Below are 26,339 nucleotides of genomic sequence, written 5' to 3' on the forward strand. Positions count from 1 at the left end.
CATCCCAAGTTTAGAGAGGCATGATCAGAAGTGCAGAAGTTGTTTTTCCGATCATCAAACAATGCCCCTTCAAGTAGTCAAAGGACTAATTAGCATTGGAACATCGCACTTTATAAATGTTTCTATTAAATATTGATTTTAGTAAATGGCATTACACAGCTCTGGTTAGGCAGTGAATGTTGGCATGCATGAGAATGCTGTTGTTTTACCTGCAATGTTTATTTTAGCTTCAGGAGACCATTGTCAGGCTAGCACTGCTGCTGTGTTGGAGGGCATTGGGACTTGACAGGTTCCCTTTTATCAATGTTTGAGAAGTTGCTAATTTGTGCTCTACTAATGCTATAGTTATGCCAGTTCTGCCAACTTTTTGAAAAGGGGCTTCAAAGGATGTGACCAAGTGTGACAGACAAATTAATCCTGATTTACACAGCAAAAAGGACATCTATTACGAATGTGACATACTGTATATTGGCAGTGAAAGCAAAACATGATGTACATTGTTAGCTAGCTTAAAGGGATCCTGTCAGCAGGATTTTGCTATGTAATATGAAGACTGAAAGCGATAGGGGTTGAGACACAGATTTACAATGTGTCACCTATTGGACTGCGTGCTGTTGTTTACTTACAATTATTATTTATTTTATCACCAGGAGATTATCACTGCCAGTGTGGCGCCCCTGAGGCTTCAGTCGCCACAGGCTACTGCACCTCACTTAAGGTGCAGTGATCAATCCGGGTCCAGAAGAGATCGGTGCCGGTTTCACTTACTCAACTCATAAAAACAAACAGGTTTGCTCTTCTTTTACCGTGGACCGGCCTAGGTTTAGGTCAAAAGGGGTCGCCAGCGTGGTTGGGTCTTTAGGACACCACAAGACCTGGGACCCCAATCCACTAGTGGCGGGAACCTGGGACGGGAGGCGCAACCACATGGAGAAGTCAGGATCCAACACAACAGTTAGAGAGTTCTCTAGCAGGAAAGGAAGCAAGCAGTCGGGTTTCACCAGTGGCTCTGGTGGGACACAGGAGTTTATACGGTTGCCGAAGGGAGACCTTGATTGCTCCCTCGGGACCGGCACTACCAGGGTGCAGAATCCTAGGGTGGATTATACTTCAGGTTGTCCACCAAAATCTGCAGGCTTGGGGGATTGCATGTCCCTCCAGCCCCCGCAGTTCCTGGAGCACAGTGCCACATAGGATCCAGGGTCGTGTTCCAAGGCAGGCCCCACGGCACCTGCATACGGGCAGGGAATAGACACACTTTTTCAAGAACCAGGGGTCCCCAAGAGCTTCAAGGCACGAGGATCCATACCAAGCGCAGAAGGAAGGTCCTACCATACAATTTATTGGCATTGACCTCTAAAGGATCTGGGTTTAACGGGGATCATCACAGCGGGTGACCGTACTTCCCAGGTGAGGGCATAAACTGTGATTAAAACACCTGGAGCCTGCAGAGACTGTGTCCGCCTGTCCTTTCCGGCACCGCCGCCCCACGCCTCGGTGCCCGCCACCACTACAGCCCTCATCATCCTCCCCGGGGCCCGCTCCACCTGTGGGGAGCAGGAACACCTCGGCTGCTAGTACCATCCGCCCCGGAGGACAGCGACAGCAACGGGATCTAATTCCCTGGCCGTATACTGCAGGTGGCATCATGACAACAACCTCCACCATCACCCTTATCCACTCATCCTCCTCCGTGTACACCTCGGCGGTCACGAAACCAGGCAGGGCCACCCATGACATCCCCTGATTCTCACCGGCCCGGTGATGAGTATTTTCCCCCAAGCCCTGGGTGTTACACCAGGACTACAGTTCCTCAGCTAAACTGACCACACCAACCTCCCCTGATAAGCAGCTCACTGTCAATAGACAATGTACATAAAAAGCTGTGGTGTGAAAGGGGCAGCTTTCTGAGCTCTGGGTATGTGCACACAGCGTCTTTTAGACACCGACGTACCCGCATCGTTTTTGAAGTAGAAGATGATTCAGTTGGGTTATTTCTCTAGCGTCTTCTTTGTCTTTTTTTATTATTATTTCATAAGTAAAAAAGTTCCACTTAGAAGCCGCAAGAAGAATGGTCAGGTCAGTTCTTTTAGTCACTTTTCAGCTTTGGAAGACTCAAGTGGCTAAAAAGTTAAAAAAGACAGAACATATGCACAAGTTGTTTAACATTGCTGTGCTAATGTTCATTATTTTTAACATGTATTACTTTTTTCAGTAATACGGCTGAACAAGAGGCCAAATGTACAGAGCCTTAGCCTGAACTTCAGCCATTCTGCTGCTGATAATGATGCCCCATAAAAAGGAAAATTAGAGGACAGGATTAGCGAAGCAGCGTGGAAATGTCAAATCTGCCCAGATTTTACTCTCAATTGCTCTGGTCACACTTCTAAACTACTCATGGTTATCCCCTGTAGATGATACTGACAATACTTTAAGTAATACCCTTAAAAACAGCTACTTAGTAATGTCTCTGCTCATAAGGAATATCAAATTCATTGCAGTGCGAACAGAGCTTGCTTTATAATCAAAAAGATATACCATATCTCTTATATTCTCCCCTGCTGCACCCTCCTCCATTGTCAGTAGTCAGGAAACTAACATAGCCTATAAGTGGCTGTTATATGTTTTCCTTTTCTTGCAAAATTCAACTAAATTATTAATGCTAAATAAAAAGATGGAATTCCTAGTGTTGTTTCTATTTTTGCAAATGATACTAAAATATGTACAGGCATGGCCGAAAGTGTTGCCACCCTTGAAATTGTTCCAGAAAATGAAGTATTTCTCCCAGAAATTATTGCAATTACACGTTTTGTTCTACACATATTTATTTTCTTTGTGTGTATTGGAACAACACAAAAAAAAAAACCCAAACTGGACACAATTTCACACAAAACCCCCAAAATTGTTGCCACCTTTCCAAAACTGTGGATAAACAACTTTGTTTCAAGCATGTGATGCTCGTTGAAACTCACCTGTGGCAAGTAACAGGTGTGGGCAATATGAAAATCACACTTGACACCAGATAAAAAAAGAGAGATTTTGACACAATCTTTGCATTGTGTGTCTGTTTGTGCCATACTAAGGGTACCTTCACACTTTAGCGATGCAGCAGCGATCCGACCAGCGATCTGACCTGGTCAGGATCGCTGCTGCATCGCTACATGGTCGCTGGTGAGCTGTCAAACAGGCAGATCTCACCAGCGACCAGTGACCAGCCCCCAGCCAGCAGCGACGTGCAAGCGATGCTGCGCTTGCACGGAGCCGGCGTCTGGAAGCTGCGGACACTGGTAACTAAGGTAAACATCGGGTAACCATACCCGATGTTTACCTTAGTTACCAGTGTCCGCAGCACCGCTTAGCTTAGTGTGTGCAGGGAGCAGGAGCCGGCACTGGCAGCGTGAGAGCTGCGGAGGCTGGTAACGAAGGTAAATATCGGGTAACCACCTTGGTTACCCGATGTTTACCTTGGTTACAGCTTACCGCAAGCTGTCAGACGCCGGCTCCTGCTCCCTGCACATTCAGGATTGTTGCTCTCTCGCTGTCACACACAGCGATGTGTGCTTATCAGCGGGAGAGCAGCAATAAAAAAACGAACCAGGGCTGTGTGTAACGAGCAGCGATCTCACAGCAGGGGCCAGATCGCTGCTCAGTGTCACACACAGCGAGATCGCTAATGAGGTCACAAAAAACGTGACTCAGCAGCGATCTCAGTAGTGATCTCGCTGTGTGTGAAGCACCCCTAAGCATGGAGAAAAGAAAAAGCAGAGAACTGTCTGACGAATTGAGAACCAAAATTGGTGAAAAATTGCAACAATCTCAAAGTTACAAAGCTATCTCCAGAGATCTTGATGTTCCTTTGTCTGCAGTGTGGAGTATAATCAAGAAGTTTACAACCCATGGGACTGTAGCTAATCTCCCTGGATGAGGACTACTGAGAAAAACTGTTGAAAGATTGCAAAACAGGATAGTCCACATGGTGGATAAGCAGCCCCAATAAAGTTCCAAGGATATTCAAGATGTCCTGCAGGCTCTGGGTGCATCAGTGTCAGAGCAAACAATTAAGAGGCAGTGGTGGGACAAGCACTTTTGGTGCCCAAAGCAAAGTCTTCATAGTTATGTATATTAGCTTTTGATACATTGGGGACCCCCCAATTTGTCTAAAAAATAAAAGCATTTGACAAAGAGGAAATATTATAACTAGCGCTGCACAACTATATGCTGACTATTCTAGAAACATACACACTCCCCACCTATATACACTTCTCAAACCAGCGTATTGGTCTGTATGCACATTCTGCACACTCTATGGTATTCAGTATAGAAGCATTGGTTGGGTGATAACTACTAATTCATTTTGGGTGTGACCACTGGGATCTAATGAGGCACCCTGATACCTCCCTCGATAGTGGACATTGCCCAGCCATGTTTGTAAAAGCGAAAGACTTTGAATGGAACAGTAAAGCTCCATGCTCCATTGCTGTTGCAGGAGTTTTTTGCCCCCCAAAAAAATGACGTGGGCTTTGCCATATTTTTGCATGCTAGCCAGGTACAGCAGGCAGGTATGGCTGCCCCCAACCCCCAGCTGCCTATTTGTACCCGGCTGGGAACTAAAAAAAATAGGGAAGCCCTTTTTTTTAATTATTTCATGAATTTCATGAAATAATTAAAAAAAAAATTGACATGTACTTCACCCCATTTTTGTGTCCAGCAAGGTGCAACTAGACAGCTGGGGATTGGAATCCGCAGCACAGGTTGGCCCGAGCTTTCTGGGCCCCTTACTGCGAATTGAAGTTGGCAGCCATCCCAGAAAATGGCGCTTTCATAGAAGCGCCATCATCTGGCGCTGTATCCAACTCTACCAGCAGCCCTGAAGCCGGGTGGCTTGCTGGGTAATAATGGGTTAATACTAGCTTTGTTTTACTAGCTAGTATTAAGCCAGAGATTCATAATGTCAGGCAAGTTTGACCCGGCCATTAAGAATCTCCAATAAAGAGTTAAAAAAAAGACACCACACAGAGAAAAAATTCTTTAATAGAAATAAATACACAGACACACTTACAGACTCCATGTTTATTACTCCCTCTCATCCCTCCACGATCCTGGTCTTCTTTCTCCTTCAACCCATGCAGCTCCGCTACATCAGACAGCTCTGCATGGCAGGAAGACGCTGCTGCTCCCCGTGCAGTCTAATCACTCAGTGACAGTGAGCAGAGGCTGCGGGCTGTAAGCGGTGACGTCACCGCTGCCACCGTTGCTAAAGTAATCTGACAGGCGGTTACTATAGCAACGGTGCTCCGATCACGCGATTTCCGGTACCGCAATTCACCGGCTGTGGCAGCCAGTGCTTGCATGTGGGCTGACTTTGTAAAGAGCGCCCACATGCAGGAACAGGGAAGCCGACCATGTGCCAGAGCATCTCGCCTGTACACGTAGATGCTCAAACAAGCACCGCGTACCGGGGAGAAGCACTGACAGGACCTGACATGACGTCTAGCCATGTGACCAGTCTGTAGCCAATGAGATAATACACACGTGACTGGTCACATGCTACTTTGACGTCACGGAAGGTCCTATCATCAGTGCTGGTTACCGGGAGGACGCAGCGATGATCGGAAGGAAAAGCGGCGGGAGGCAGAGTGCAGGACGCGTCGCGGGGACCTGTAAGTGTAATGGCAATGTTTATTAACTGTATGTGTACATGTATAATGTGTTTTTATGTGTTTGTGTTTGCCTGCCATTGTTTTCAATAGGTTCGAAGGGGTTCGTCGAACGTTCGCCGAACGGAGCTTCTGTTCGACGAACCGAACTAAACTCGAACTCTAGGGGGGTGGCTCATCTCTATCCGTTTGCACTGAATAACTCAGTGCACATGGCATAGAACAGCTAAAAAATACAGGCTCAGAGATCCATTTATGGAGGCATTTTTGCCAAAATTCTGGCATAAAACTCATTCAAATCTCACAATATTTTGCAACTTTTGCTGGTTTTTACTTCAGTGTCTGCCAGCTCTGCCAAAGTGAATGAAACTGGGGCGGGATGGATCTGCATAGCAAAGCTCGTCCAACAGATTAATTTAGCATTGTGGTGTGACTTACCAGAAATGTTACTCCTGTCACTAGAGTAACATTTTTGGTGGAGGCTCAAGGAGGCTTGCCTAATTCAATTGCTGATGTGCGCCTCTTAATGTACTAGGCACATCTAAAGGGTGCTTTACACGCTGCGACATCGGTATCGATATATCGTTGGGGTCACGTCGTTAGTGACGCACATCCGGAGCCGTTACCGACATCACAGCGTGTAACACAAATGAGCGACGATCAACGAGCACAAAAACGTGAAAAATCGTTGCTCGTCACGTCGCTCATTTCCTTAATATCGCTGCAGCGACAGGTACGATGTTGTTCCTCGTTCCTGCAGCAGCACACATCGCTGTGTGTGACACAGTTGGAATGACAAACATCTCCTTACCTGCCTCCACCGGAAAAGGAGGAAGGAAGAAGGTGGGCGGCATGTTTCGGCCGCTCATCTCCGCCCCTTCTTTTCTATTGGGTGGCGGTTCAGTGACGCTGCTGTGACGTCGCTGTGACGCTGAACGAACCGCCCCCTTAGAAAGGAGGCGGTTCGCCGGTCACAGCGACGTCGCAGAGCAGGTATGTGCATGTGACGCTGCCGTAGCGATAATGTTCGCTACGGCAGCGATCACCACATGTCAGCCGTACGACGCGGGCGGGTGCTATCGCGCTCGGCATCCTAGCATCGGCTAGCGATGTCGCAGCATGTAAAGCACCCTTTACTCCTACATGCCCATCAATAAAACTATTGTGAACAACACCAGTCATAATGGATCAGGCTTTTAAAGGCAACCTGTCATGTAAAAAAACGCTATTTACCTGCAGATATGGGGAACCAGTCAAAAAAAAGATAGTAACCTTCACAGGGTTTTCGATCAATTAATCAATTTGGCTTGAAATACACATCTCTATAATATTAACGTATACAGTGCCTTGCGAAAGTATTTGGCCCCCCACTATAATTGGCTCTGAACAAGGCCTAACAAAGTGTATTATCACATAGCAGCTTCTCTGAGGATATGTGTGGTGCAATTACCATAATACTATATTAAATTGCACTTAAACTAAACACAATACTGTGCACTTACTTATCTGAATGTCTGCTGGCTTGTGTATCTCCTATCAGCCTCCAACGCGCGTTTCGTCACCTTCTTCAGGGGTCGTCATCCTGTGATAATGCACTTGTTAGGCCTTGTTCAGAGCCAATTATAGGTGGTAATTGGATACAAATAGCAGGAATGATACTTGAAAGGATAACTTTTGAATAGGCAGTTTAGCAAGCACTATTGTACTTTATATTACGATCTGTGACTTTATTGTTATTTATTGAATATATTTATTATCATGTATTTATGTGCACATTTAATATAAAATAGCAGGGAAATTCCTAAAATAATGATTTATTAATAGGAAATTGTGGCAGGCACTGTTGCACTTTGTATTGCAATACTGTATATTTTTTTTATTATCATTATTACTATTATTATTATTATTATTATTATTATTATTATATGAATATAAGTGTAATTTAAGACACATGTGCACATTGAGATATGTTTAATTAGTATTAACAGATTATATATTCAGGCTTTGTATGTATACTCCTACACTGGTGGTATTGTCCTTTTTTATATATGTAGGCTTTTTTAAATTCAATGAATAATAAAAAATAACTTTAAAATATATATATATTTTTTTTTTAAAATAGTGTCAATTGATTCATAGTGCTTCGTGTTTTAAGACTATGAATCTGTTTTGATTATAATAAATTAAAAGGACACATTTATGGTAAAGAGAATTTTGATTATACTCTTTTTAATAATGTTTGCAGTTTGCATTGTGAAATGGTCTGGAGCCAGATCCACTTTAACTGATCAAAGGATTTTATACATGTGATAACTTTTGCGTTTACATTACCTTTTACAGTTAATTTTTCTTTCTTTTCTCCCATCAGATCTAAAACAAAATCCTATGCAAAATGCATTCTATATATTTGGATCAAAATGACTTCAGGCTTATGCAGATTGCTGTATTATATTATTGTATTATTGTATGGATCTATAATATGGCACCTATAACGTCCTGTGAGACACCACTGTGCGTCATCAATTTTATATGGAAAATCAGAAAGGTTTTTTTTATAATAATATAGAATCCATGAGAAATTAGATTGTGACCTGCTATATGCATATATTCTTTTCTAACAGTCATTCACATGAAAGGAGATAGTGCTTCGGCTCCATTCACTGTATACTTCTGGCGACTAGAAGGACTGATACCAGGTGATCAGTGTGGGTGTAGGGGGTTAGACCCTAATGTTTGGATATTGATGACCAAGAATGGGTGTCACACTCGGTATGGGGAAGTACCAAGCGTATAGCAAAACGGAAGGGAAACCCTGTGTCTAGGGAGAGGGAAGATGGTGACCCCTGACTAAACCTACTGCTGGTCCCTGGGGTCACCACCCAATATAGGTTCCACCCCTATGTGCCGAGCCGGATACCTGACCCTAGGTATCCCTTGTGCTGGGCTCTAAATAGGGAACGGATGGGATGACCTCTTCATCAACCCCACTAAACACTATAGAAGACACAAGGGGGACACACAGGGGGAAAGCTTGAACTACTTATCATTAGATGACTCAGGTAGAAGTTCAGCAATGATACCACAGATGAATATGTGATGCCCTGGCAAAACCAGGTTGTCACAGAGACTGCACAAATCTACCAGGTGCAGGACTCCATCCTACTTGGCATACCAACACAAACCCACACCCAGGTACGCAACATCAGCCAGCAAAGCCTAGTCACCCCCCAAGACAATAGGGACCCACCAGTGGGCGGGGCCAAGTGGATGGTGACGCCCACCTAGGGGTCCTGAGGTGTCAGGCGAGGGAACACGTCAGTTAGTTGAAGTTGGAGTTAGTGTGTAGTAGGCAGTGGAAGTGAGAGGAGTGAAGCGACAGGGTGGTCAGGGGTTGGAGCCCCTGGACTACCAGACTACTGACTAGGTGGCAGATGGCAGACAGGGCCACAGGTGACGGAGATCCGGTCGCGGGAGGGTTGTAGCCCGCCGGTGCCGACAGCGGGAATCCGGTCTGGAGGCCGTGCACAGTCGGGGTGCCTGGACCCTAGGACGAGGACAGCTTCAAGCCCCTTGTCAATTAGCCAGCCGGGGACAAGGTTTCAGACCTTGTTCCACCAGAAAGCCCAGAGAGCGAGACGGAAGCCCAACGCATAGGGCGTCCGCAACCACCTACAGAAATCTCAAGGGTCAGATCTTGCGGGCCACAGCTCCCAACACAAAGAATCACCAGGAGTGGACTTACCTGTTCCAAGGGGAGTAGTCAAACTGAAGACACAAACATTAAGTGCAGGAGGAAGGGACCCCTGTTTGCTGTACCAGGGTGTGGGACCCGAATACACCCGCCAGAGGTTACCGGTCACTGGCAATTTGGTTTACCATTGGACTCTGTGTGGATTTCTCTGGAACTGTGAGTACACTACTATCACCCGGTCCAGCCCTGAAGAACACGCTCCGCAGCATTTCCCTTCCCCACGCACCCGCGCCCCGGGACAACAACTCCCCTACCCGTGGAGGGGATACCATCTTGCTGCCCCGCTCCAACAGTCCCGGGCGCCCCATACCAAGGCAACGGCAGTGCCGCCAACCATCACCACGACCAAAGGGTGGCGTCACTGACAAACTTTTCCCCTGTAAATAAACCCCTTTTATTGTTGCTGTGGGCAATGGGCCGCTGCGCGAGCCCCGGATCCAGTCGCCACTCGAGCCCCAGCCACGATCCCGGATCCGAGCGCCTCGGGTAGCCCCCTGACGTGGTCTGCGCCCCCGCCCGTGACAAATACAAGCCACCTGCTTGCAATCTCTGCTTAAAGGAACTAAAAATATCACCAACACAGTACAAAAGAAGGAAGGGGTATTTAAACACCAAGGGAATACTGATAATCAACAGGTGGGTGGAAGTCGAGCTCCCGCTGGGATCCTGTGGATTGGTGATGACTTGTCACTAGTGCAGTATACAATGAATTGTGAGTTACATTAAGTGCTGGCAATATTCACATAGCGGATCAGTCCTGCATTCAGTTGTACCGTATATATTATATAAGTCACACTAGACTATTAATAGAAATAAATAAAGTTTAAGTTTTATTTACAGCCCTGAGCTGAGGGATTTTATTTGCCTATGGCAATTTGTAAATAGTAGCAACTTCATCTGATCCCTACTTGGACTGAAGGGAAATAAACGATGTTATAAAAATTACATGCAGAGACACTTACAAAAAATAGAATTATTCAGTTCTTATTGAAACAGATGTGCCAGGTCCTCCAGAACTTGAAATGCTTTCAGCAGACACTTCCAATTGTAGCTTTAGGTCGGGGTTTAACGAGCGTATGAATCGGACGAGTGTAATGCGAGAAAATATCTCACTGCACTCTGACCAATGCTATTCAATGAAGGAGAGCAGATCTGAGAGATTTTTTCAGCATGAGAGAAAAATTGCAGCATGCTGTGATCGCAGCATATCTCACCAACAGTGATAGACTAAAGTGGGCTTTACATGCTGCGACATCGCTAACCGATGCTAGCGATGGCGAGCGTGATAGCACCCGCCCCTATCGTTATGCCGATATGTGAAGATCACTGCCGTAGCGAACATTATTGCTACGGCAGCGTCACACGTACTTACCTGCTCGGCGTCAACCGCCTTTCTAAGGGGGCGGTTCGCTCAGCGTCACTGCGACGTCACTAAGCGGCCGCCCAATCAAAGCGGAGGGGCGGAGATGAGCGGGACGAACATCCCGCCCACCTTCTTCCTTCCTCATTGCGGGCAGGAGGCAGGTGAGGAGAGGTTCCTCGTTCCTGCGGCGTCACACGTAGCGATGTGTGCTGCCGCAGGGACGAGGATCAACTTTGCCCAAGCGACAGCCGCGATAATTGGGAGAGGACCCCCATGTCAACGAGGAGCAATTTTGGACGTTTTTGCAATGATCCAAAATCGCTCCTAGGAGTCACACACAACGAGATCGCTACAGCGGCCGGATGTGCGTCACAAAATCCGTGACCCCAACGAGATCGCTGGAGCGATCTCGTAGCGTGTAAAGCCACCCTTACAGAGGAAACCAATCACACACCATGCTCACACAGATTAATCAGACAACAAGTGATAAGGAGGAAAACTAAAGGTGGTGTCACACACAGCGACGACGACAACGACATCGCTGCTAAGTCGCCATTTTCTGTGACGTAGCAACAACCTCAACCTCAACAGCGACGTCGCTGTGTGTGACACATAACAACGATCAGACCCCTGCTGCGAGATCGCTGCTCGCTCTTGAATATTCCAGGTCATTTTTTGATCGCTGCTATCCCGCTGCGCCACATGCATCCTTGTGTTTGACACCGCAGCAGTGACGGTCGCGACATCACTGAAGGCAGTGACATAGGACTGAAGGCAGGGCAAGGGCGTGTTTTTGCGGTGTATTTTACAACGCCCCCACGATTCCGATTGGTGGTCATCACAGCGTTCTGATTGGGTAACATGCCGAAGGCGTTAAAGTGATTTCATTCTTTAAGTTCCATTCTTTGTTCCACGTAGTAGAGTCTCTGTCTGGTGTCGCTAGTGTGTCGTTCTTTGTGTCTTCCTTTGTTTGGCACGGTCACCCAATCAGGCGCCGCTGTAGTGATCACGAATCGGAACAGAGGGGTGTGAAAAAGGCAACGCAAAGGCGCTGTAGCAATCACCAATCAGAACAGAGGGGCGTGAAAAGAGGCAACGCAAAACATGTCTAGGGGTAAACACCACGCCTCTATCAAGGTCTGAGTCGTCGCACAGCGACGCGTGTGACACGTCCCAACGACCGTCAAGGTCACTATGATCGCTGCTCCGTCGCTGCTTAAAATTACATGTTTGACAGCTAACTAGCGATCATGTAAGGTCGCTGTTACATCACAGGAAATGGTGATGTAACAGCGACGTCGTTGTCGTTGTGTGTGAACCCAGCTTAAAGCAGGGAAGAAATAAGCAGATGACAGGAGGAATTCCACTGCACACCAAGCAACACACAGTAAATCACCAGACTGGAAAAGAACAACACACGGGCCGGTGTAGCAGAAAGCTATAGTGGGCAAAGGAACACAAATTCCTCCATCTTAAAAGTGCAGGGAATAACTGTGATAGGTCTCCCACAACATGTGATCAGAAAGGTAACCAACAGGCTAGCAGAAATTAACTCCTGCAATTCTGATCACTATGAGCACACGCTGGTCAAGGTCTGAGACTGTCTGTGCAGCTAAGCACCAGAGAAAGTATAGCGAGGAGAGTCAGAGTCTGTGGTCTGAACAGCATCTGATGCTGCCATGACAATCGGCGACTCCAGAGCAAAACGCCATGTGACAGTATACCTGTTTTAGTTGATGTGCCACTTCTGGGTTATCTGCCATGTTGATTCCTTTCTCCTCATTGATATGGTACACCAGGGTTCATATCCCACTAAGAATAATATCTGTAAGGAATTTGTATGTTTGCGTGGGCTCCCCATGGGTTCTCCGGTTTCCTTCCATACTCCAAAGACATACTGATAGGGAATTTAAATTCTCAGACCCAGTGAGGACAGTGTTGCTGATGTATGTAAAGTGCTGTGGAATATGTTGGCGCTATATAAAAATAAATATATTAGTATTAGTACACTTAATCCAGTCTAAATCTCCAATAATACTTCTGGCTTTACAGAGTAGGCAATGTTTCATTACAATGCACTTGTTCCACTGCATCTAATAGCAGCTCGCCACTGACTCACAAATAAGAGACTCAATGATTTCTGTGTGATGCAACTTTAAACTGACTCCCCTGCCTTCCGCTTGTCATAGGTTTTTATCTACCAGCTCTTACAAGCAAAAGGCAGGGGAGATAGACTGGAATTGCATCTGACAGGGAAGTGTAACCTAACAGTTTACTTAGATTTATGGAAGGACATCCAGGAAAACAAGTAGGGATCAGCTAAATGGAGAAGGGTCAAATAGCTGCCTGGAGGTATCTGATAAATGATAATATCCTAAAATTTTACAAAAATTCATAAACTGACCTCCTGTCTTACCAAGAAAGCGATTTGACCAGTGGCCAGACTATAGATCACATGAAGACCCAACTATACAAAATGTAGGGATAGAACTGAGCTGGGATGCAGCAAATTAAACACAAGCAGAATACTACTGGTGAGTTAGCATCAGATATGCAACAAAATAGAATTAGTTCCCCTTTAAATGAAGGAAGGTCAGCTGATGACTCCTGTGTCTATCATTACGTCATTCCTGTGAATGTCGGTTGAGTGCTGGTGTTCACAGGAGATCAGCATTTCTGATGTATAGAGTGGTGCCGATGCAAATGCTCTGCTCTATACAGTACAAGCAATCGGAAAACTGCAGCTTCATGTCCCCTAAGGGGAACAGTAAAAACAGTAAAAAGCAAAACAAAAAAGTTTTTGAAAAAATGTAAAAAACTTACAAAAGTTCAATTCAGCCCAACTAAAAATTAAACAATTAAAAAAAAATTAAAAATACACATATTTAGTATTGCCACTTCTGTCAAAATATAAAATAAATTGATCGGATCGGTAAGAAAAAATCAAAACGCCAGAATTACGTTTTTTGGTCACAACAACATTTCAATAAAATGCAATAAGAGACGATCAAAACATCACATCTACACCAAAATGGTATAATTAAAAACGCCAGCTCAGGATGCAAACAATAAGCCATCGCTGACCCCCAGATCCCGAAAAATGGTCCCGGAAAATGGCGCCATAAGCACAAGTCTTGTAAAAGGCTCGCAAAGCTCTGAAAGAAAGTAATCTGGCAGCATATGACTAGGAGTTGGCATATTTAGCGTCTCATAACTGTATGTGTGGGTTTAATAAATTCCCCGAGTCGAGTATGTGTGCCCAGACCTTTGGGGACGTATTGTACTTGTGTCTAATTCGTGTTTACACTCAGATCTGGCTCCGAAATTAAACTTCATAATCAGCACTTATGAAAAGTAATTCACAGCTGCAGGTTGCAACAGGTGCCACTAAAACAATTAGTCATTTGGGTGTGTAGATATCTGAAGCACCTCCAGTGATCTCATAGGACTGCTGCAGACTATAATTATACCGGGGATGTACGAGTACAGTACAAAACAAATACACTCCAATTCCCTGTACAGTCATGACGAACACTTACAAGAATAAAAGCAACCCATAAATAATCCTAGTTTTTAAATTGTATTGAGTGTAGCTTTGTGTGTGTGTATATATAATATATACTGTATATACACACGCGTATGTTTTGGGTGTTTTTTCAATTAGACCTGTAGAAAGGCAATCAACAACTGCAACAACTTCATGTTTTTCTGTGATTTATTTTACTGATATAATTATATGCTAGTATTCTAGTAATGTATAAACAACACATTGAATCGGCACTATGTAATACTTAATTTCTCCAGCAACAACAATCACAGATTCCCCGATTCCCTCACAGACAGATGATATGGAGGGTCTTTAGGGCACCACTCTAAAAAGTATGCGGTCATGCGACGGCTAGATTCTCATCTGCTTCTCTCAATAGAATATTAATAAAGCTTTAAAAGGAACCGGAAGACCCATCTCTTCCGACAAGCCTATAACCTACAATAACCCTCAGACCAGTACACCACTGCGCAGCCAGCTCCACCCTCACCTACTGTATCCTCACCCATCCCCTGTAGGCTGTGAGCCCTCACGGGCATGGTCCTCACCTACTGTAATCTCACCCATCCCCTGTAGACTGTGAGCCCTCGCGGGCAGGATCCTCACCTACTGTAATCTCACCCATCCCCTGTAGACTGTGAGCCCTCGCGGGCAGGATCCTCACCTACTGTAATCTCACCCATCCCCTGTAGACTGTGAGCCCTCGCGGGCAGGATCCTCACCTACTGTAATCTCACCCATCCCCTGTAGACTGTGAGCCCTCGCGGGCAGGATCCTCACCTACTGTAATCTCACCCATCCCCTGTAGACTGTGAGCCCTCGCGGGCAGGATCCTCACCTACTGTAATCTCACCCATCCCCTGTAGACTGTGAGCCCTCGCGGGCAGGGTCCTCTCTCCTCCTGTACCAGTCTGTGCCTTGTATTGTCCATGATTATTGTACTTGATTTTATGTATACCCTTTTCACTTGAAAAGCACCATGAAATAAATGGCCCTATAATAAAGAATAATAATAATAATAATAATAATAAAATCAGGTGAGAATCTAGTCTCCAAATCGCATCCTTGCAGTCACATTACAACTGCTTGAACTGGCTGGGGGAGCCGAATCCCGGCAGACACATAATCATTTTTTGGGGGATCTGTAGAATTATTCTATAGCAGTTGATTGAATATGTGAATGACACTAAGGGGTACTTTGCACACTACGACATCGCAAGCCGATGGTAGCGATGCCGAGCGTGATAGTACCTGCCCCCGTCGCAGCTGCGATATTTTGTGATTGCTGCAGTAGCGAACATTATCGCTACGGCAGCTTCACATGCACTTACCTGCCCTGCGACGTCGCTCTGGCTGGTGAACCGCCTCCTTCCTAAGGGGGCGGGTCGTGTGGCGTCACAGCGACGTCACATGGCAGGCGGCCAATAGAAGCGGAGGGGCGGAGATGAGCAGGACGTAAACATCCCGCCCACCTCCTTCCTTCCTCATTGCAGGCGGGACGCAGGTAGGAGATGTTCCTCGCTCCTGCGGCTTCACACACAGCGATGTATGCTGCCGCAGGAACGAGGAACAACATCGTACCTGTCGCTGCAGCGAAATTATGAAAATGACCGACACTACACAGATCACCGATTTACGACGCTTTTGTGACCGTTTATCGGTGCATCTAGGCTTTACACGTTGCGACGTCGTTACTGGCGCCGGATGTGCGTCACTTTCGATTTGACCCCAACGATATCGCGGTAGTGATGTCGCAATTTGCAAAGTACCCCTAATACTCATCCAACTGTAGACATTCAAGTTGTAAGCTCCAGTAATACATCACCAATAGAAGTGTATTAACGCTTCCATGCATCGTAGATATTATACCAATGTCTTTTCATATTGGGTTCTATATGAATTTAACATAAGGCATTTTACTATTTTACTAGTTGGTGTGTTATAGAGGTCTCTTCTATGGAATCATTGTGTCTAGTTGAGAATAGATAAATGGTGTACAAAGATACTACACAGTGCCACACGGATCGCCTAACTCACAGGCAGTGTCTCATTGTAGGTTCCAAAGCCATAGTGTTTTCTACAGTACTGTTCTGGAAATATAAAGAGGTATTATCTGAGTTGATATTAAAAGAAAAACTGCCTAAGAGCACATGCACACACAGTGCCTAGATGCCTGTTCAATGGCACAGAGGTTATTTTCTTGAAGCAGCTTTGTGCTGTTGTTTTTGTGTTGTTTTACGCAGGCCCCTAAGGAAGCCCAAGCGAAACGTGCGTCAGGGCTGGAGATCAGGCGTTCATCCGATATGTAATGGGTATAGTACAGACACTTGTACTTGTTTGATTCTGGGACCTTACTTGTAAGTATCTCTTCACCCCTAAAGCAGTTTAGCATTTTGGGAAAGTGCAATACCTTTTTTTATATCAACACTGAACCATTGTACATAGGATGTTCTCTCCTCACCTCCTCTTGCTTTTTTATCCACCTGGGTCTCTTCTTTGCATTGTACTATTAAAGAAATGTTACTATTAATTATAATTGAATAAAAAATCAGCTTTTTAAGGATCTATAAACTCCATTGTTTCCTATAGGATTATATACACAGTGCACAGATACCTATTAAATGGTACAACCATCGACTTTTCCCAGGCAAAGCTGCTTCAGGAATACACCAGAGGTCACTTTTTTGAAGCAGCATCCCTAGTGGCTATGTTGTTGTTTTTGTGTCTGCGATGTCTTTCTATACTCTCAGTATAGGGCTCGGGTTGCTTCTCAGCAGAATCCTTCTGAAGAATGAGTCCAGAATAGTAAAAGGACGGCACTCACCGGGATACAGCAAATGTCTTTTATTTAGAAAAGGTGCATTAAAATGGCAGGAGCAGAGCAGACAGCGAGCCCCCTCACGGACGACGGACGTTTCGCGTATGGATACACTTCCTCAGACCCGAGGAAGCGTATCCATACGCGAAACGGCCATCGTCCATGAGGGGGCTCGCTGTCTGCTCTGCTCCTGCCATTTTAATGCACCTTTTCTAAATAAAAGACATTTGCTGGATTCCGGTGAGTGCCGTCCTTTTACTACTCTGGACTCTGTTGGTGAATGCATACCTGCTGTGGATGTGCACCTTGTTGCCAGCTACGTGGAGGATCCTTGTCCATATACTGGATTATTACCCTTGCTGACGCATGCGGGTGGGTGGTGCGGCAATTCTCTTTTGTGTATTGTTCTGAAGAATGAGGATGTTGGTTCTCTGCTTCAGGGTTCCTAAACTCTAAAGTGGTTAAAAGAAGTGACATAAGACAAATCATGTGCCCAGCAATGTCGTTTTGACATTGCTGTGCATTTGATGGGGTGTTCTTTCAGTGCTTTGTCATGGGAGAAATCTGCAAGAAAAAAAACTATTGTGTACACATAACCTTAGAGGAGAAACCTAGGAGTAGTTTTACATCAGCCATTACCCACAGCACTATTTTCAATCAAACCGTCCCTGCATAAAACCAAGCCTGCTTTACACCTTACAATTAAGCATACGATATCGTATGCGATTGTAACCGCTCCAATCGTATGTGCGGCACGTTCAATTTGTTGACCGTGTCACACAAACGATTATTTCCCGTGACACGCACTTACCCGTCCATACGACCTCACTGTGGGTGGCGAACATCCACTTCCTGGAGTGGGAGGGACTTCGGCATCACAGCGACGTCACGCGGCAGCCGGCCAATAGAAGCAGAAGGGTGGAGATGAGCAGGACGTAAACATCCCGCACACCTCCTTCCTTCCACATTGCTGGCGGGAGCTGCGGGACTTGGGTAAGATCTGTTCATCGTTCCCGGGGTGTCACATACTGCGATGTGTGATACCTCGGGAACATTGAACAACCCGACCTACAATTTTTAGCTTTTGAACGACGTGCATGCGATGAACGGTTTTTCGTTCAATCGCAATCGCACGTAGCTTTTACACGCTACAATATTACTTACGATGCCGGATGTGCATCACTTACGACGTGACCCCGCCGACACATCGTAAGATTTATTGTAGCGTGTAAAGCCCGCTTAAGGCTATGTGCACACGTTGCGTAGTGTCCATGCTGAAAATCTGCAGCGATTTGGCAGTGCATGTGCGCTTAAAATAGCTGCAGAAACACTGCGTAATGGATGCAGTGTGTCTGCAGAATAGATTCCGATTTCATGCGCTCTGGATGCTGCCTCTCCTATAGACAAAGTGGGAACCGCATCCAAAGCGCACAAAAGAAGTGACATGTTTCTTTTTTGAGCGCAGCGATTTTGATCAAAATTTCAGCATGAAAATCGCTGCGCTCTCAAACGCAACGTGCGGATGGCTTATGCACAATCTTCATAGATTGTGCTGGGGACGCAGGACGCATGCATTTACGTTGCAGTGCAATATGCAGCGTAAATGCATGAAATTACACAACGTGCGCACATAGCCTTATAATGAGTTTAGGAGTTAAAGGGGTTATCCAGGCATCTAATATGAGATTGGTGGGTTCTGACAACCAGCGGTTATCAGTACCATTGGCAGAGCTGAATAGCACAAGTGTGTCCAATGTGTGGCAGCCGCTGCTGAGTACTGTAGATCAGCTCCTAGCCACACAGGAAAATTATATGGCTGGCAGTGTACATTTGGAATAGAAAGAAACTATCTAAACATTTATTGTACAGTATCCATAGACGTCTATGTATATGTTTACCATTTTTTTCATATTGATACATTTTCACTGTATTGAAATAAGTAGCCTTCAGAACTTTTTAGTTTTGCTTTTTTTTTTTTTTTTTTTTTTTAAATACACACCTCAAAAAAAGTATACATAAGAGTAGTAATAATAAAAAAAAACAAAAGAGCTTTTCAAATGTGTAAGTTTTAAGAGTATTTGTTTAGATGCTTTTAATATGGACTGAACATCAGTTGTGTATCGGTTTGATCCACACACAGTTGCCGTACAGCTAAAAAAATTGTGGTGTGAACCTCGCCTTACAGAAAGGTAAGAGTGGTGGACAATGGTGGTTGCGTTCATACTCATAAAGACACCAATCGCATCATGTAACACAGTGTGAATAATGTCTTGCGTCTTTTGTAAATATTGTGATGTGCCATGTAAATTACGGTGTGATGTAATGTGTTCCTGTATAGTACATGTTGTGATAGAGTAATGTGAAGTATAATTCGCATAATATGTCGCAGTGCTGATCATGCAATGAATGTGTAATGTATAGTATGGTTTGTAAGGGAGTTCTGCCCAGCAACAGACCTCAGGGATGGAAACAGTTAAGTGTTGGGCTAGCCCACCCTGGGAGGAGTCAACTGACAGGGAATGAGATGGTTCATTCTGGAATCAGTGAACTCTAAGTAAGCAAACATAACAGACGGTACAGTCGGTCAGCCATGAAGGTCAAATACAGTGGATGTTTTATGGCAAAGCAGCAAAGGAGACAAAAGGCAAGATACCGTGAATCGAGCGTAGCCGGAGATACAGTGTGTAAACAGCGTTGTAACCAGACACCGATTCTTATACGGAGTTGCCCCAAATGCTTCGAGCCACAGGATGGAACAATAACAACCGAGCCACTTAAACCATCAAAGTACTGAGTGATTTCTACTGGTGCAGGACTTTAATGCACAGGCCCCTTAGCCATCAAGGTACCGGGATAACCTCAACTGGTTGTGAACATAGTCTACCAACAGAGTGGTTTCCCACTAGATGTCCAGGAGTGTAAAGCTTCACTCTGATCATTATAGGACCCCTAAGGAGACTAGACATGGTACTGTGGGAAAGGAAGGTGACCATCACAGTTTGTGATGTAACGCTGGGCTGGGTTGCACTGGGACTTATTGGCCCAGTTAGATCAGATGCAACCTAGAGGGAAGTTGCACTGTCTCATAATGTTCTGCAAAACTGTAACATACTAGAAGCTATGTGCCCGCTACCTAGAACATAAAGTTGTGAACGATAATGAACTAAAGTGAACAGTTGGTCTCCCTGGTCCTGGCCAGCTGACTTTAGTGACAGTAAGAAGACTACATGGGTTCCCAGCCCACACAGTGAAAGTCCATAGACTCAGCCAGGACCAGGTATTTCATGTAGTGGGCCGATGCGTCCGGAGTCAATCTCTCACTCTCACCTACCACCCCGCGCCAATCTACAGACACATAACTTAAATGATTCAGACATGTGATTAATCTAGTGAATTCCGACATTCCCATGAACCTATGTTCCCAGACACAGCTGTGGAATGTGAAAAAGAGTGATGTCTCCCACCCCAGGCAGGAAGTGTGGTGAAAGGAGCGCTGCTGTGTGTAGTGTAGTAGTGGGGTCAGGCCAGAAGCGCAGTGTTTGTTGCGGATGTTGTCTATTCATGACATCAGCATGACCTTGGAGATCTGAGGTCAACACAAGCAGCAGACGGGTGCACAGGCTGCTCCTGAAATGTGAGTTATCTAAAAAGCCATTAACAGAAAAAGACTGCTGCTTACAGATAATTGAGTCATATGGAGACATGGCCACTCACAGGTGCTTCCTACATTTCCATTAGAGAACAATGGCTGCAAGCTGTGATGGATCATTAGATAACAATCCTTACATAGGGTCCATAGATTGTGCAGCAGTGTACAATTTCGAATGTACATTAAAGTTAAACAACAATTTGCAGGACCCTGGTTCAGTGAACTTGGTACTATGCAAAGTGCAAAGAAGCATTGCTAACTTCCTACTATCTGCACTACCTGCTGGCATCCTGGGTACCCCTTCTGATTAATAGACCGGTCATGATGCAGGGGCAATGCACATCATGACCAGATGTGTACCGCCCCGCGCTCGGCTGCAGCCGAGCCGCTCGGATCCGGGCTCGTTGGTGGCTGGCTCGAGCGCCTTCGGACCCGGGGTCACTTCGCTCTGAAAGGATGCTGCCCACAGCCCAGGAGCTGCAGAGGGGGAATCTGTTAGGTTTTAGGGGAAATTTCTGCTGACAGGTTCCCTTTAAACAATTTCTAAAATCAGGAATAGTGAGACATTAAAAATTAAGGCACATTCCAGAGAACTAGTGCAGCACGGCAAAAGTCTTGGAAATAGAATTCAAAACAGGTCAGACAAAGGGTTAAACAACACCGTGCTGCCCCAAAGGTAGAAGAATTCAGTAGAATCTTGTATATTAAAGAGGTCTACACATTTCGGTGATTAATTTCCTTCTTCAGGACAAAAATCACATTACCTTGCTTTTCTTTTGTCCTGAAGAAGGAGATTAATCTCTGAAATGCGTAGACCAATAACATAACTTTTATTAGAGAAAGTGCATATTAGAGCAAAGCTATTATTTCTATTGATATAGCAAAAGACATAAATATGGCACAACTTGGTACGCATGTCAGTTTCCCCTTTCTTATGTCACCTTAAAATGGTTGTTCAGGTTTGGGATGAAGGTCTGAAGTTACTCTATGTGTTCGCAGACTTCTGAATCCTCACAGCGTGCATGCAAATATGAGCGCAAGTTGCATATATCCGGCCACATTCCAACTAGACTTGCTCATCCTCTTGCAATGCACTTCTATTGAGGGAGGATGAGCACGTCTAGTTGGCACATGACCGCAAATATGCAAACTGTATACCTGTGATCACATGACCGCCTACTCTCACTGGCAATACTGGAGAGTGCGCACACTGCCAGGATTTAGAAGTCTGCAGTCACATAGATTGACTGCAGACTTTCATCCCAAGCCTGGACAACCTGTTCAAAGTTCTCTAAAACATGTCCCTTTTTAGACTGTTTTGGAATATGCAAAGAGTGTTGAAAGTACAGAATAAATTTTACATACCCGATGTACATCAGTCACCACTAGAGACAGTGATTGTAAGCAGCGGTTACATGTATGTCTGGACCAAAGAGTAAGCACACAAGCTTGATAGCTTTGGAACAAGAGTAGCCGCGGGATCAATTTGGCATTATTTGGTGTTTTTTTTTAAATGTACATAACAGCATTCTTATGATATTTCTTTTAATTTTTTGGCTGCACAACCATCTTAATAGTCTCAGAACCATATCAAGTTACTTAATTTTGAATGTATATCAGACAATGTTAATAATAATAATAATAATAATAATTTCTATATAACATCAACACAATCCCTAGTTCTGTACAATAAAAGATAGCAATAAACATTTACAATGACAAATAATAAGAAACAAAAAATAGACTATTAAACAAAAGAAGAAATCTCCCTGCCTGTAATAACTTAAGAGAATACATAAAGTGACACAGGAGGTACAAAGTGCAAAGTCTGAGCAGAAGACCAGACTTGTAAATTGGGAAATATAGATAAGGGTGCATGAACCAGTCACCCAGCCAATATCTATGCCAACCATTAGTGAAGCGTGCAGAGTTATGCAATAATGGCAGCGCTCAACAGTGATATCTGTGACTAGGTCAAGCAGTGTGTGAGCCTTAGGGTTAACTAGGGTTAACTAGAGCATGTTTAATTAAAAAACTTAAATACCAGAAGAAAAAAAACAGCATTTCGCCTCTTAACTGCAACTTGTGAATCCAGCTTCATATAGAATTACGGTATGAGTGTGAGAATCACTGAGGACAATTACAGACGTGACAAATACAGCACTGTGGTATTTGTTGGAGGTGTATAAACTCCAATAAATGGAAACTACAAAAACCCTCACTGTGGCCCTGATCCACTCCCGCCTTGACTACTGTAATTCTCTATTAATTGGCCTCCCCCTCAGTAGACCTTCTGCTTTACAGTCCATCCTTAATGCTGCTGCCAGGGTCACCTATCTAGCTGATCAATACTCAAATGCGTCTGCTCTGCGCCAGTCATTGCACTGGCTGCCCATATATCATAGGATCCAATTTATATTGCTTGTTCTCACCCATAAAACTCTCAAAGGTCCAGCACCCTCCTACATCTTTACCTTCATCTCTGTCTATCACGCTACCTGTTCTCTACGCCTTGCAAACAACTTTCAACAAACATCCACAATAAATCGAACATCCAACTCCCGACTCCAAGACTTCTCCAGAGCTGCACCAATTCTCTGAGATGCTCTACCCCAATAAACTAGGGCGAACCATAACTTACACAGGTTCAGACACATCGTTTTTAGGTTGGCCTATCAACTTCCCTAATCAAAGTCAATTTATTTCGAGTCCTTTCACTACTTCTCAGAACATAACTCTCCATCAGGCTCCACCGCACCCAGAGGATCACAAAGATTGGCTGGTGACTGGCTCATGCAGTCCTTATCTATCCCCCATTTCTAGGAAATGGCTGGATTCTCATTGTAAATAAGCACCTGTGCGTTGTCACCCTGACCTCGCCCCATTGTAGATTGTAAGCTCTTATGAGCAGGGTAGTCATTAATTTTGCTTTAAATATTGTATTTTCTTTAACTGTTACTTATGAATCTTTGTATATGAACCTCTGAATTGTACAGTGCTGCGGAATATGTTGGTGCTATAGAAATAAAGATTATTATTATTATAAATAAATGGAAGTAATAAAATATTTTGTACCACAAATTTTGGATGACTCTCAGGTCGGCCTCCCATGTATCCAATGTTCGCTTGAGAGAAATGAGAATATCATTACAGTATAAAGTTCAGTATCAGTACAACCTATGTGCAGCACTGTACAAAACTTTTATGCATGTGTAAAAAAAAGCTGCAAAGTGAGAGATTTTAAAAATAGAAGTATTCGAAATTTATTTTTACCATTTACCAAAATGCAAAGTGAATGAACAAAAGAGAAAACAAAATCAAATTATTAGTTCATGTGACCATCAATTTTTTTCTAAATACATCTGCACAAACTACAGGATTTTGTAGGATTATATTCCGGTGTACTAGTAACCAGTTCTACATAACAAGTGATAAAATGATCATTTTCTTATGTAGGATGAAACAGTCATTAACTGACACAAGAAGCTTAAATCTGGGTGAGGAACAAATTTGAGGTTGTAGAAGAAAGTTTCATGTCAGCGGTCATACACTATGAGAAGACTGAGTACAGTAATAAGACATTAAGTAGTTATACTGCATCAGCCAGGTCTCTCCTAAGCAAAATGTTCAAAGCAGACACAGGTTTTAAAGGGAACCTGTCAGGTCCAATTTGAACCCAGAATCATGAGCAGTTCTGGGTGCATATTTCTAATCCCTGCCTAACTGTCCCTGTATACACTAGCATAGATAAAGAGAGCTTTAGAAAAAGTATTTCTAATGATCTTTTATCGTATGCTAATGAGCGAGGGGACTAGTCCCAAGGGCATTGATTCCCTTGCTAGACGGCCCCATTAGCATGTTAGTATGTCCCTGTGGGCGTACTAACATGCTAATGAATGTTCAGCGTCAGAGGATGATCTCACTTACCTCTCCGCCGCCATCGCCACCCGACGCTGGATTTCGGCTCGGTGTGCATGACCCCAGAGTTTTGATTATGCACACTATGAAGTCGAGTGTATGCATCCTGGCTTCAAACTTAAGTAGTTTGCATGACCGAAAGTCCGGGATGATGCGCACTGTGTCGAAATCCAGCGTCAGGTGGCGATGGCAGCGGAGAAGTGAGTCAGATCATCCTCTGATGCTGCATATTCATTAGCATGATAGCACGCCCACAGGGGTGTACTAACATGCTAATTGGGCTGACTAGCAAGGGAAGCAATACCCTTGGGACTAGTCCCCTCTCTCATTAGCATACAATAAAAGATCTTTAGAAATACTTTTTTCTAAAGATCTCTTTATGCTAGTGTATACAGGGATGGTTAGGCAGGGATTAGCAATATGCATCCAGAACTGCTCGTGATTCTGGGTGCATATTGGACCTGACAAGTTCCCTTTAAGATGTGCGGTCCAAGCTCTTTTGAGGAGGCACCAAGACATGGGCAACGGTCAGGACCATAGAAGGCGTGTATCAGCCAAGGAAAATGACTGCAGCAGATTAAACACACAACATGCTTACATCTCTTTGAAATCAGAAGATATCCAATAGTGGCGCTAGCTCAAAACTGGCAACAACCAGTCTCACCCACTTATATCCATCTATTTTTTGGGAATGTCTGGCCAGAAGTGGTCTTCATGGAAAATCACAGCCAAAAAGCCATACCTCCACAATGGAAAGAAAGCTAAGTGACTCAACTATACTTGAAATCATAGTAACTGGGGAACAGAAAAATGGCAACAGGTGTTCTACGCTGATAGGTCAAAATGTGAAATATTTGGCTATAACAGATGGCAGTTTGTTTGCCAAATGGCTAGAGAGCAGTAGAATAATGAGCGTTTACAGGTAACAGTGAAGCATGGTGGAGGGTCCTTGCAAATTTAGGGCTGTATTTCATCAAAACATAGTTGGAGATTTGGTCAATATTAATGGTGTCCTCAATGCTGAGTAATACAAAAAGATACTTATCCATCATGCAATACCATCAGGGAGGAGCCTGAGTGGCTTTAAATTTATCTGAAGCAGGATAGCCCCAAACATAGCCAATGTCATTAAAGCACAACTCCAGCAATTGGAGGGGGGGCTCACTGCTGGAGTGGTGCTTTTATCCTTAGGTCCCTGCCTCTACTCTTATATCCAACTTTCTGCGTTTTCACCTTTTACCCTATGGTGACGACATCTTGTGACCGCAACTTCTGGAGTTCGGAAGTGGTGTAATCTCAGAATTACTGATTTTGAGATCAGGGAAGAGCCCTAATCTCATCATTATCAAGTCTAGAATTACATAAGGAGACAGAAGGAGTTTCACATGCCTACATCCACAGGAGATCTGTGGTTAGTTCTCCAACATGTTTGGAACAACATATCTGTCAAGTTATTTCAAAAACTGTATGGAAGTGTATCTAGGAGAACTGTTGCTGCGTTGAAGTTAGTGTGTTCACACCAAATATTGAATCGATTTATATTTTTCTTTTGTTCACTGACTTTCTAGTTTGCAAATTGTTAAAAATAAACTATTAATGTTTCTCTTTTTTAAAGCATTCCTACTTTGCAGTTTTT

This window comes from Anomaloglossus baeobatrachus, chromosome 6, assembly GCF_048569485.1.
Source record: "Anomaloglossus baeobatrachus isolate aAnoBae1 chromosome 6, aAnoBae1.hap1, whole genome shotgun sequence".
NCBI classification, from domain to species: domain Eukaryota; kingdom Metazoa; phylum Chordata; class Amphibia; order Anura; family Aromobatidae; genus Anomaloglossus; species Anomaloglossus baeobatrachus.